Source organism: Herpailurus yagouaroundi, unplaced genomic scaffold, assembly GCF_014898765.1.
Source record: "Herpailurus yagouaroundi ecotype Mexico unplaced genomic scaffold, PumYag 100, whole genome shotgun sequence".
NCBI lineage: Eukaryota > Metazoa > Chordata > Mammalia > Carnivora > Felidae > Herpailurus > Herpailurus yagouaroundi.
The window spans coordinates 70,029,603-70,039,973 of record NW_024412391.1 but is presented as its reverse complement, the minus strand read 5'-3'; positions in this window follow the sequence as shown (position 1 = coordinate 70,039,973).

Sequence of the window (10,371 nt, the reverse complement as noted above, 5' to 3'; positions counted from 1 at the left end):
GTAAAATGTGCCTAGCTTAAAAAAAAAAGAACATGTGGTATACTAAAAATGGAAACCTACATGAAACAAAATGTTCACTACTGAGCTTTAATTATGATTCAACTATTTATAAAATTATATTTAAAAATAATTTTTCAGTTATTATTAGAAGTAATATACTATAATTATGGGAGTAACATCCTGGACCTTCAGGTCCTGCCACTGCCCCATCAGCAGCAAGCAAAGTAATTGGTGACCTACAGATCATGAACATTAATAATAGGTTCTTTAGAAAAAATATTATACTCATTCTTCCTATTTGAAAGGGAAAACACTACCTCATCATTTAGTAAGTGCTGTTTTTAAAAAATTATAAACATCTTGGTGAAAGAATAGCAATTTTCCCGATAGAAAATGAACAAACACCTACAGTCACTAATAGCAGAACCAGCCCTTTCTTCCTAAGTGTCAAGTCCTTCCAGAGTCTTCTAGAATACAACATGAACATAGATAGACCCTGGCAGGTAGAACCTTTGGAAGTATTATGCAGTTCGACCTATTGGCATGAATATGTAATGAAATGCTCAATACCAGCTCAAAGGCACACGTGCTTGTAAAGGTTCATATATTGGTCAAGAACTGGTCACCTTCCCACATTCTATTATCTCTTAAAGTTCAATGCCACACTACTTACCATTAGAACCTCCCACGGTAAACACTAGGATATGAAAAGGTGGGATGGGGATGGGGGCATCTCACACAATGGTTGCCATCTGCAGTTCTGAGATATTGTCCTGCTTAGGGAATGGGAAGTCTCAGTGACCTCATCGTCTTTCTGAGGTATTCTGGCATCCATGGAGTCAGCCATTAGCACTGGAAAAAGGCTCCAGGAGGATAAAAATACTCCTGACATCATGTCACAGGTATGTTACTGAGATATATATGTGGCCTTCCCAAGGTTTAGTTTTTTAAAAAAATCAAAATCACATAAAAACAGTACAGAAAGACAAAAGGGAGGGGACCACAGACCAAGGTGGGTTCAAAATAGCCCCTGTCTTCAGACTTCTGTTGCTTAAACTGAATTCTAGCTTTTCTACTTGGAAAACCTCTCCTTTCAAACTTAATCCAGATATAGAAAAGAAAACACATCTGCCACTCTACCCACCTTATGCCAAACCCTTTCTTCTCTCCAAGGAAAGAGGAATTGCTAACCAGATTGATACGGCTCAAAATATTCATTTGGCCACACTTAAAAGTATGAGAATTCACTGTGCATTTAAAGCGCGTAAAGCGCACACAGATTCTCTCTTGGCTTTCTTCTTGGTGCTGGACGCGTAAATAGGCATGAAATTGCTGCCAAGAAAGGGCAGGCCCTGCCAGGTCTTAGGGAGCTGGCCATTACTGCTCACTGCCATAATTTTTGGCTGCCCAGAGGGTCGTACTGTGACAAGATATAGACTGGGGTTGGGAGCAGCATGTGGGAGACCCTGCTTAGGCTTACAGCAATGCCTTTAAAAGAACCACCGGTAAACTGGTAAACTGGAGTATGCCCAGAGGTACACACAGGTACAAAGGTCACCCTCTGAGAAACACTAATGTAGGATATGAGGATCCAATAAACAGCCCTGGACCACCTACGTCTCCCCTTGTCCTCAGCTCTTGCTGAAAAATGAATTGTGAAGCAGGAAGCAGCCATGGAGTAAGGCAGGGGCTGGTTCTGAGGGCTAATCAGACCTGAGTCTTCCACGGGAACATGCGGTGTAGGTCATCTTCTGCTAGGCCATGGAGCTCAGCGGGAGGCCTTCCCTCTCCCTACTGCCTCACACCAGCCTCAGGCTAGCCCTTCTAGAAACTTTCACCACCCAAGCTGTCTGTGCTCCTCATGACTCCATAGCACTAGATTAACAAGACCATGGAGCAGAGAAGGGGACGCACAATACTGCTCCAGGCCCCGTACCCTCCACCCCACCCCAAGGACTGCCCACTTCCTAGAACTAATTAGAAAGAGTACAATCAATAATGCATTAGCCAGCCTTTTGAAAATTCTTATGGGTCAGCAGGCATGGCTTCTGCTGAATTTTACACTTGAGAAATGAACCAATTCTTGCTTTTATTTCAAAAGTCAGAGTAATAAGGGAAATACTTCTTTCTTTTCTAGGAAATTCATTTAAAAATTGGCATTTCACATATAATAACATCATTTACAGTAAGTCTGGAGCTAAAGTAAAAAGAACAATGTTTTCTCTCTAAGAATCATCCTGTTGATCTTTGAAAATCCTCAGGTATTAATTGTAATTAATAATATCTCCCCCTGGGGCTCCTGGGTGGCTCAGTCAGTTAGGTGTCCGACTTCAACTCAGGTCATGATCTCACAGAACGTAAGTTCGAGACCCACATTGGACTCTGTGCTGACAGCTTGGGCCTGAAGCCTGCTTTGGATTCTGTCTCCCTCCCTCTCTGGCCCTCCCATGCTTGCACTTGCTCTCTCTCTTTCTCAAAAAAAAAAAAAAAAAAATTAAAACATAATGATGAAAAATATTCTCTCTCTCCTATCAGCAATAACAGTCACATAATATGGTGATTCTGATAAAATTTTGTTCAAATATGTACCCACCTGAAATATTAAAATTTTTAAAGTGGGAGAGAAACAGAAGTGTTCCAAGATACAATGAATATATTCATTGCTGCATTTTTGAAATAGCAAACTCCTGGAATCAAAAGCAAGATATCCATCAATAGGGGACTAGATAAATGAATCACAGTACATGCACAAAGTAGTATTACATTCTCCTCTTAGCTTTTTTCTTTAGCTAAATTTTATATCTTGAAGATCTTTAAGCCATAAAAAAAAAAAAAACTATGTAGATGTATGTCTGTTGTTCTGAAAATCTCAAAGACATATCATTAATTTTGTTTTTAAAGGTAGCATGATCCTATTGGTGTAAATTGCTCTGAGTATGTGTGCATGCTTGCATGCATGTGTCTGTCTGTCCGTGTGTCCTCAGGAAGGTATATTCACTCATTCAACAAACATGCCTTATGCCCTCTTAAGTGCCAGGCACTGCTTTTTTCTAGATATTATGGAAACACAGGAAAAAGACAAAGTCCTTTGTCTCATGAATTTACTTGTGCATGGGAGAGAAAGATAATAAACAATTAAATGGATAGATACTTTCAGAGAGTGACCAGTGCCATAAAGAAAATAAAACACACTAATGGATACATTGTATAAATAGGCTGAGGAAAGCCCTGAAAGTCAGATCCAGGAGTCTTTTAAGCAGTGAAACCCATCCAGTGCAAGAACCTCAGACAGCACAAAGCCAGTGAGGTGAAATGGGCTAAAAGGAGACAACAGAAGAAAAAGTTAAAGAAGCAATCATGATGAGTCTTTCAGACCATGTGAAGAAGTTTATATTTTATTCTATATGCAGCAGGAAACTAATGAAGCTAAGGTTGAAGGGAGAGGGGAGGTGAATCAAAATGACTTACATACGCTAAAAAGTACATAAACACTCCCCATGCCAGTCCCCAGGATGCATTAGAAACACCTAATATTGAAGGAGAAAGCTTTCTTTATTTTTTGAACTATATGCATATAATATCTGAATTGTTTTGCAAAAGAGAGACAGAAAGAATGCAAGTGGGGCAGGGGCAAAGGGAGATGAAGAGAGAATCTTTTTAAAAAAAATTTTTTTTAATGTTTATTTATTTTTTAGAGAGAGAAAGAGTGTGAGCAGGGGAGGGACGCAGAGAGAGGGAAACACAAAATCTGAAGCAAGCCTCAGGCTCTGAGCTGTCAGCACAGAGCCTGACATGGGGCTTGAACTCACAAACTGTGAGATCATGACCTCAGCGGAAATCGGACACTTACCCGACTGAGACACCCAGGCGTCCTGAGAGAGAATCTTAAGTAGGCTCCACGCCCAGCACCCTGTTTGAGATTCTTTATCTCTCCCTCTGCCCCTCTCCCCCTCTCATGCATGCACTCTCTCTCTCAAAAATAAAATGTAAAATAAAATAAAATAAAATAAAATAAAATAAAATAAAATAAAAAATATATATTTGCCACTGTGGAAGGTATAAGGCAACATGTCAATGTTAATTCAATTTACATTTTTTAAGGTGTTTTTGTTTTTGTTTTTTACTTTGAGAGAGAGAATATGCGTGCATGTGTGTACGAGTGGGGGAGGAGCAGACGGAGAGGGAGAGAGAGAAACCCAACCAGGCTCCTTCCTGTCAGCACAGAACCCAATGTGGGGCTCAATCCCACAAACCAAGAGATCATGACCTAAGCCAAAATCAAGAGTTGGACACTTAACCCACTAAGTCACCCAGGTGCCCCTAGTTTGCATTATTATGACTACTATTGCATTAGAGCATCTTTTAATATATTTATCAGCTGTTTGGATTTGCCTTTGTGACCTGAAGATTTATATCCTTTGTTTATTTCTCTATTGAGTTGTCTTTTTATCAAATTATAAAAGCTGTGTATTATAGTTATTAACCCTTGCTAAATTCATCATCTGCTTTGTAAATAGTTGTTCCAGATCTAATGACTATCTGCAGGCATAGCTTATAGTTTATTCTGCCTGCAAGATTTTTACTATTTATGTTCTCAGCTATGTCAATTTTTAAATACAGCTTCTAGGATTTTTTATTATTATTATTATTATTATTATCTTTCTCTCTCCTTAGATTGTATGTTACCTCCTAAATTTCTTTCCAAAATTTTTAATATTTTAATTTTTTATATGTAAGTATTTTAACTGGAATTTACTTAAATATATATGAAATATAGGAGTCTGATTTTGTATTCTTACAGATGGGCAATCAGTTTTACCAGCAACCAATTGTTAAATAAATCTTTTCTCCTGAAATTGAAATACTCTTGCCATATGTTAACTTTTTTGAGAGAGAGAGAGGACACAAGTTGGGGAAGAGGGGCAGAGGGAAAGGGAGGGAGAGAATCTCAAGCAGCCTCCACGCTCCGTGTGGAGCCCAGCGTGGGGCTCAGTCCCACAACCATGAGATCATGACCTGAGCCAAAATCAAGAGTTGGATGCTCAAGTCACTGAACCACCCAGGTGCCCCAGTCATATGTTAAATTTTAATGTTTCCTGCTCTATATGGACGGACAATGTATCTACTCCTGTGCCACTTCCATATTACTTGGGGTTTAGCGCCCTTATACTATGTTCTGATAGAAGGGAAGGCCCTCTCATTATTCTTTTTGATAAATTTCTGGGATATTTTTAAGATTTTTTTTTTTGTCTTCCACCTGAACTTTAAGGTAATTATGCCCAGCTTCACGAAACAAATCCAAATCGGTAATCTAACTGTAATTATATGAAATGTATACATTGGTTTGGGAATAATTACCTTTTAAATTGAATCTTCTCATCCAAGAACATGGTATGCCTCTCAATTTGTTCAGACCTTGGTTTTATGTTGAAATTGCTATAGTCTTCTTCATGTAGAGCCTTCATTCATTTTGTTAATTTTGGGGGGGGGTAAATTGATTGTGTAATGTCATCATAGAGGCAGACTACCTTTCCCACCTCATGAAGCTTGCTTTGACCAAAACAGGCAGGCAAAGGTGATAAAATGCTGGTCTCAAGCCTAGGCCTCAATATTCCTGGCCTATTCTGCTCATTCTCTTCCACTGCTGCCATGGCCATGAAAAAAGGGTTTTCTCTATAGCCACTAACCCTCCAACCCAGAGACAGATCTCAGAGCAAAGCCAGTCAGCCAAGTTCAGCCAAGAGTTATGGGTGACATTACCTGTCAAGAGGGACCATTCAAAGGTCCTATTTGCCATGCCCACTGTGTTCTTGTGAGGAAAGCAGCCCCCAGCTGTCTCTGAGGTGACTTAAACCGTGTACATCAAGAACAGCCAAGCCTGCCACTTAGAGCACAGCAGATTGGACCAGATATTCTTGTCTATGCTAAATTAAGCAGACATGGTAAGCTGCACATTAAGAAGAGCTAATCCTCTGAGAAACTTTCAGTGAAACTGCCCAATTGGGATGTTCTATGTCAGATGGTAACGTACCAGCACACGCTGTGCCTCTTGCTAAGGATGAAATACCGTGCACACGGAAGTGAGTCTTGTAGGCAGAACGTATGGTAACCAATTGCCCCACTCCCCACGGAGCTTGCTCACATGCCAACCAGTGCTGGCTGTCCTCTTTGGGTTTGGCCCGTGAACACCAACAAATCTCTTCTCCCCAACTTTTTATTTTCCAACAATAAAAACAATAACTGTTATAGATTAGTATTTATCATAGATAATACAAATAATACCAAAGAAATCCAGTGTTTTATAACATTTGTATGTCTTATTTTATTTCATCCTAGTAATCTACGAGGTAGTCATTATTATTGTTCCTTTTACAGGTGAGGGAAATTAGGTTTAGAGAGGTAAAATGACTAGTTCCAGGTCAGATAACTTGGAAGGAGAGGAACTGGGATACAAATCCAGACCTGTCTGGCTCCAAGGGTGGTCTTGTGTGCTTCTTTAGCAGTGGTTCTCAATATGTGGTCCCCAGACCAGAAGCCTCAGCATCCCCTGGGAACTTGTCGGAAAAGCATATTCCTGGGCCCCAACCAGACTTACAGAATCAGAAGCTCTGAGATTGGAGCCCAGGAATCTGTGTTTTAACAGGCCCTCTCACCAGGATTCCCGTCTGCCTGCTTAAGTTTGAGAACCACTGCTCTGTACCATACCACCTCCATAAAATGATTTTAAAGGCAGGAAAGAATTCTGTGAGCAGAAGTGATCTGAAAGACTTTCTGAAGAAGATGTATTGTAAGCTGAACTTCAGAGTATGGAAGAATAGAACTGGGTGTAAAAAGGAGATGGGAAAAGTTAAATCTACTCTTACCATATGACCTTGCAACCACTCCTTGTTACTTACCCACATGTGTTGGAAATTCACGTCCCCACAAAAACTGGCACAAAGATATATATAGCAGCTTTATTCATGATGGCCAAAATTAGGAAACAACCACAATCCCCTTCAGTAGGTGAACAGATAAACTGGGGCATTTCCTGAATATTTTCCAGGGCTAAAAAGAAAGGAGCTGTCAAGCCATGAAAAGTCATAGAGGAACTTGAAATGCACATGACTAAGGAAAAGAAACCAATTTTAAAAAGCTATTTACTTATCAACAATAGCCGAAGTAGGGAAAGAGCCCAAATGTCCATCGATGGATGAATGGATAAAGAAGATGTGGTATATATATACAATGGAGTATTACTCAGCAACCAAAAAGAATGAAATCCTGCCATTTGCAACTACGTAGATGGAACTGGAGGGTATTATGCTAAGTGAAATTAGTCAGTCAGAGAAAGACAAATATCATATGATTTCACTCACATGAGGACTTTAAGAGACAAAACAGATGTACACAAGGGAAGGGAAACAAAAATAATATAAAAACAGGGAGGGGGACAAAACAGAAGAGAGTCATAAATATGGAGAACAAACAGAGGGTTACTGGAGGGGGTGTGGGAGGGGCGATGGACTAAATGGGTAAAGGGTATTAAGGAATCTACTCCTGAAATCATTGTTGCACTATATGCTAACTGATTTGGATATAAATTAAAAAAAATAAAATTAATAAAAAAGTTTATATATGTGTAATATAGTTCATAATAAAATGTACTTCTTAAAAAGGCCATTTAAAAAAGAGAGAAAGATGGCACTGTTTCTGGCCATTTACTCCCATTTTCTCTATCATACTTTGAACCCTAAGAGAAGTGACAATTTTCAGCTCAGAACCGGCACCTATGGATACTCAATACATCTGTTCAGTGAATAAAAGTTTTGACAAAAAATAACAAACTATACATTTTATTCTAGGATTTAGGAGAAATTGATGTTTGCACTTCTGCATTATCTATGTACAATGATTTTATTTCAGGGTTGTGTCTTTAGAGTCTAGCTCTGGATTCTTAGACTCCTCAGCACAAAATGTTCAAGTCCTTATTTCTCATGGCTCTCAACATACGTGTCATGTATGTGCCCCTGTAGCATTGTGGTAATAATGCGGTTAATGATGCTCAATTAGCTTTAGCAACAGGTAGATTGTTGTTGAACAGATCAAAGAGGATGCTCCAAATTTTGTCTTGTTAAACTGAAAACATTCACGAATTGGGGGAAATCAAATCATATGAAAAATAAAAACAACACATTGTGTAGTACATAACTTCTTAAATTCTAAAGTGGACACAAACTGAAGAAGCAGAAGATTGTAAGTGCCGTTCCATTATAATGATATGCTAGGGGCGCCTGGGTGGCGCAGTCGGTTAAGCGTCCGACTTCAGCCAGGTCACGATCTCGCGGTCCGTGAGTTCGAGCCCCGCATCAGGCTCTGGGCGGATGGCTCAGAGCCTGGAGCCTGTTTCCGATTCTGTGTCTCCCTCTCTCTCTGCCCCTCCCCCGTTCATGCTCTGTCTCTCTCTGTCCCAAAAATAAATAAAAACGTTGAAAAAAAAATATTTATAATGATACGCTAAACCAAAATGTTACGGCTGTTCATGCTCTTCTATTAGAGGTAGTCCTACTGGTGCAGAGCATGGAATAGAAATGGAATATGTATATTTTTCCATGGCAGCAATTCCCTTGTTTTGATTTGATCAGCACATCTTTAGTTATGCACTAATACATAAATAATAATACAATTCTGAATTTGTAGAGTTCTCCCAGAATCACATGTCCTGAAAAATGATATACCCAAAGTGACCCTGGGTGATAAAGGTTTTGTGGTGTGACAAAATGTCCTCAATCTTCCAAGAGTAATTGGGAAATAAGAAGCAACAAACAAACAAGAGGAAGACAAGGCACATGAAAACAACATGAATATGAAGCCTTAAGTACTTTGCATACTTTTTTGAAAAGACAGTAGAGACTTCTTTAGGAAGATGATTATTTTTATTGATATATAAATGTATACTATGACTTCCTATAGGATAATCTAAAGGGAGATCTAGTTTGACTGAATCCAACCTGTTGATAAAGAAGTTGTTCAAAGCTAAAATGAATAAACAAAATAAAAAGGGCAAAGATGGGGTGCCTGGGTGGCTCAGTCCTTAGGCATCTGACTTCAGCTTAGGTCATGATCTCACAGTGAGTTCTAGTCTTGCGTCAGGCTCTGTGCTGACAGCTAGGAGCCTGGAGCCTGCTTTAGATTCTGTGTCTCTCTCTCTGCCCCTCCCCAACTTGTGCTCTGACTCTCTCTCTCTCTTTCTCTCTCTCTTTCAAAACAAATAAACATTAAAAAAAAATTTTAATGCAAAGATAAATATCTGTGGAATTTTAGATGCTTTGAGTCAGCATGCAAAGGCTATAATATCTCATGACTTAGGACAGAGAAGTCCTCTTTACAGTAAATCAGAAATGGACTGTCCAGGCAGTCAAGGTTTATAATCCTCTCCCCGTGGGCCTGGGCTGGATTAGTGACTTGCTTCTAACAAATACAATTTGGCCAAAGTGATGGCCTGACATCTGAGATTAGGTTACAGAAAGGCCTTGACTTCTATCTTGGGCTCTCTCTCTCACTCTCTTACACACTTGCTCTGAGGGAAGTCAGCTGACATGTTAAGAGCAGCCTGCTGGACATGCATAGCTTGGAACTAGACATACATAGGAAAGAAGTGACCAACAAAAAACAGCCAGGAAAGAGCAGAAGTCTTCAGTCCAATGTCCCAAGAGGAACTGAATCTTGCTCACAACCGCATAAATGAACTTGGAAGTGTATCCTTCCCAGTCAAGCCTGCAATGAGGCCGTGGCCCCACCTAACAGCCTAACTGCAACCTCACCAGAGACTCAGAACCAGAGGCATCTAGCACCTGACTCAGAGCAATTGTGAGGTAATAAACATTTGTTACTTTAGGCTACTAAGTTTTGCAAGCTAAAAGAGAACTCACAGCTATAGCTCAGCATTGGCTCAATGGTTGAAAGAAGGTATTTTTAAAGTGTGTCAGTCAGAGATTGATCCCTTGACAAGAGGTAAGATCTTGAGACCAAAGGGTAATGATGGCAGAGGACACTGGAGATGATGTATCCAGGTTCTAAATCCCTCTCATGTAACCCACCAAAGTGAGAATTTACTTTTAATTTTGCTTAAAATATAGCCTTGAAATTTCTTTGTGAAATAAAAACACTTAGTTCTACCTTGGAACCAGCTGTTCTGGACTGTACTTAAAAAAAAAAAAAAGGCAGAGAGGGAAACGGGGAACTATCAAAGGAAATGAAAAATGAGGGAGAGATCAGAGCTCAGCCTTTAATGGAGAACGTTCCCTACTCGAGGTTGGTCCAAAGAAAAAGTTCAAGATCCACTAGAGTCCTTAATCTATACTGCAATTACTGGTTTATCCATCTTCTGTG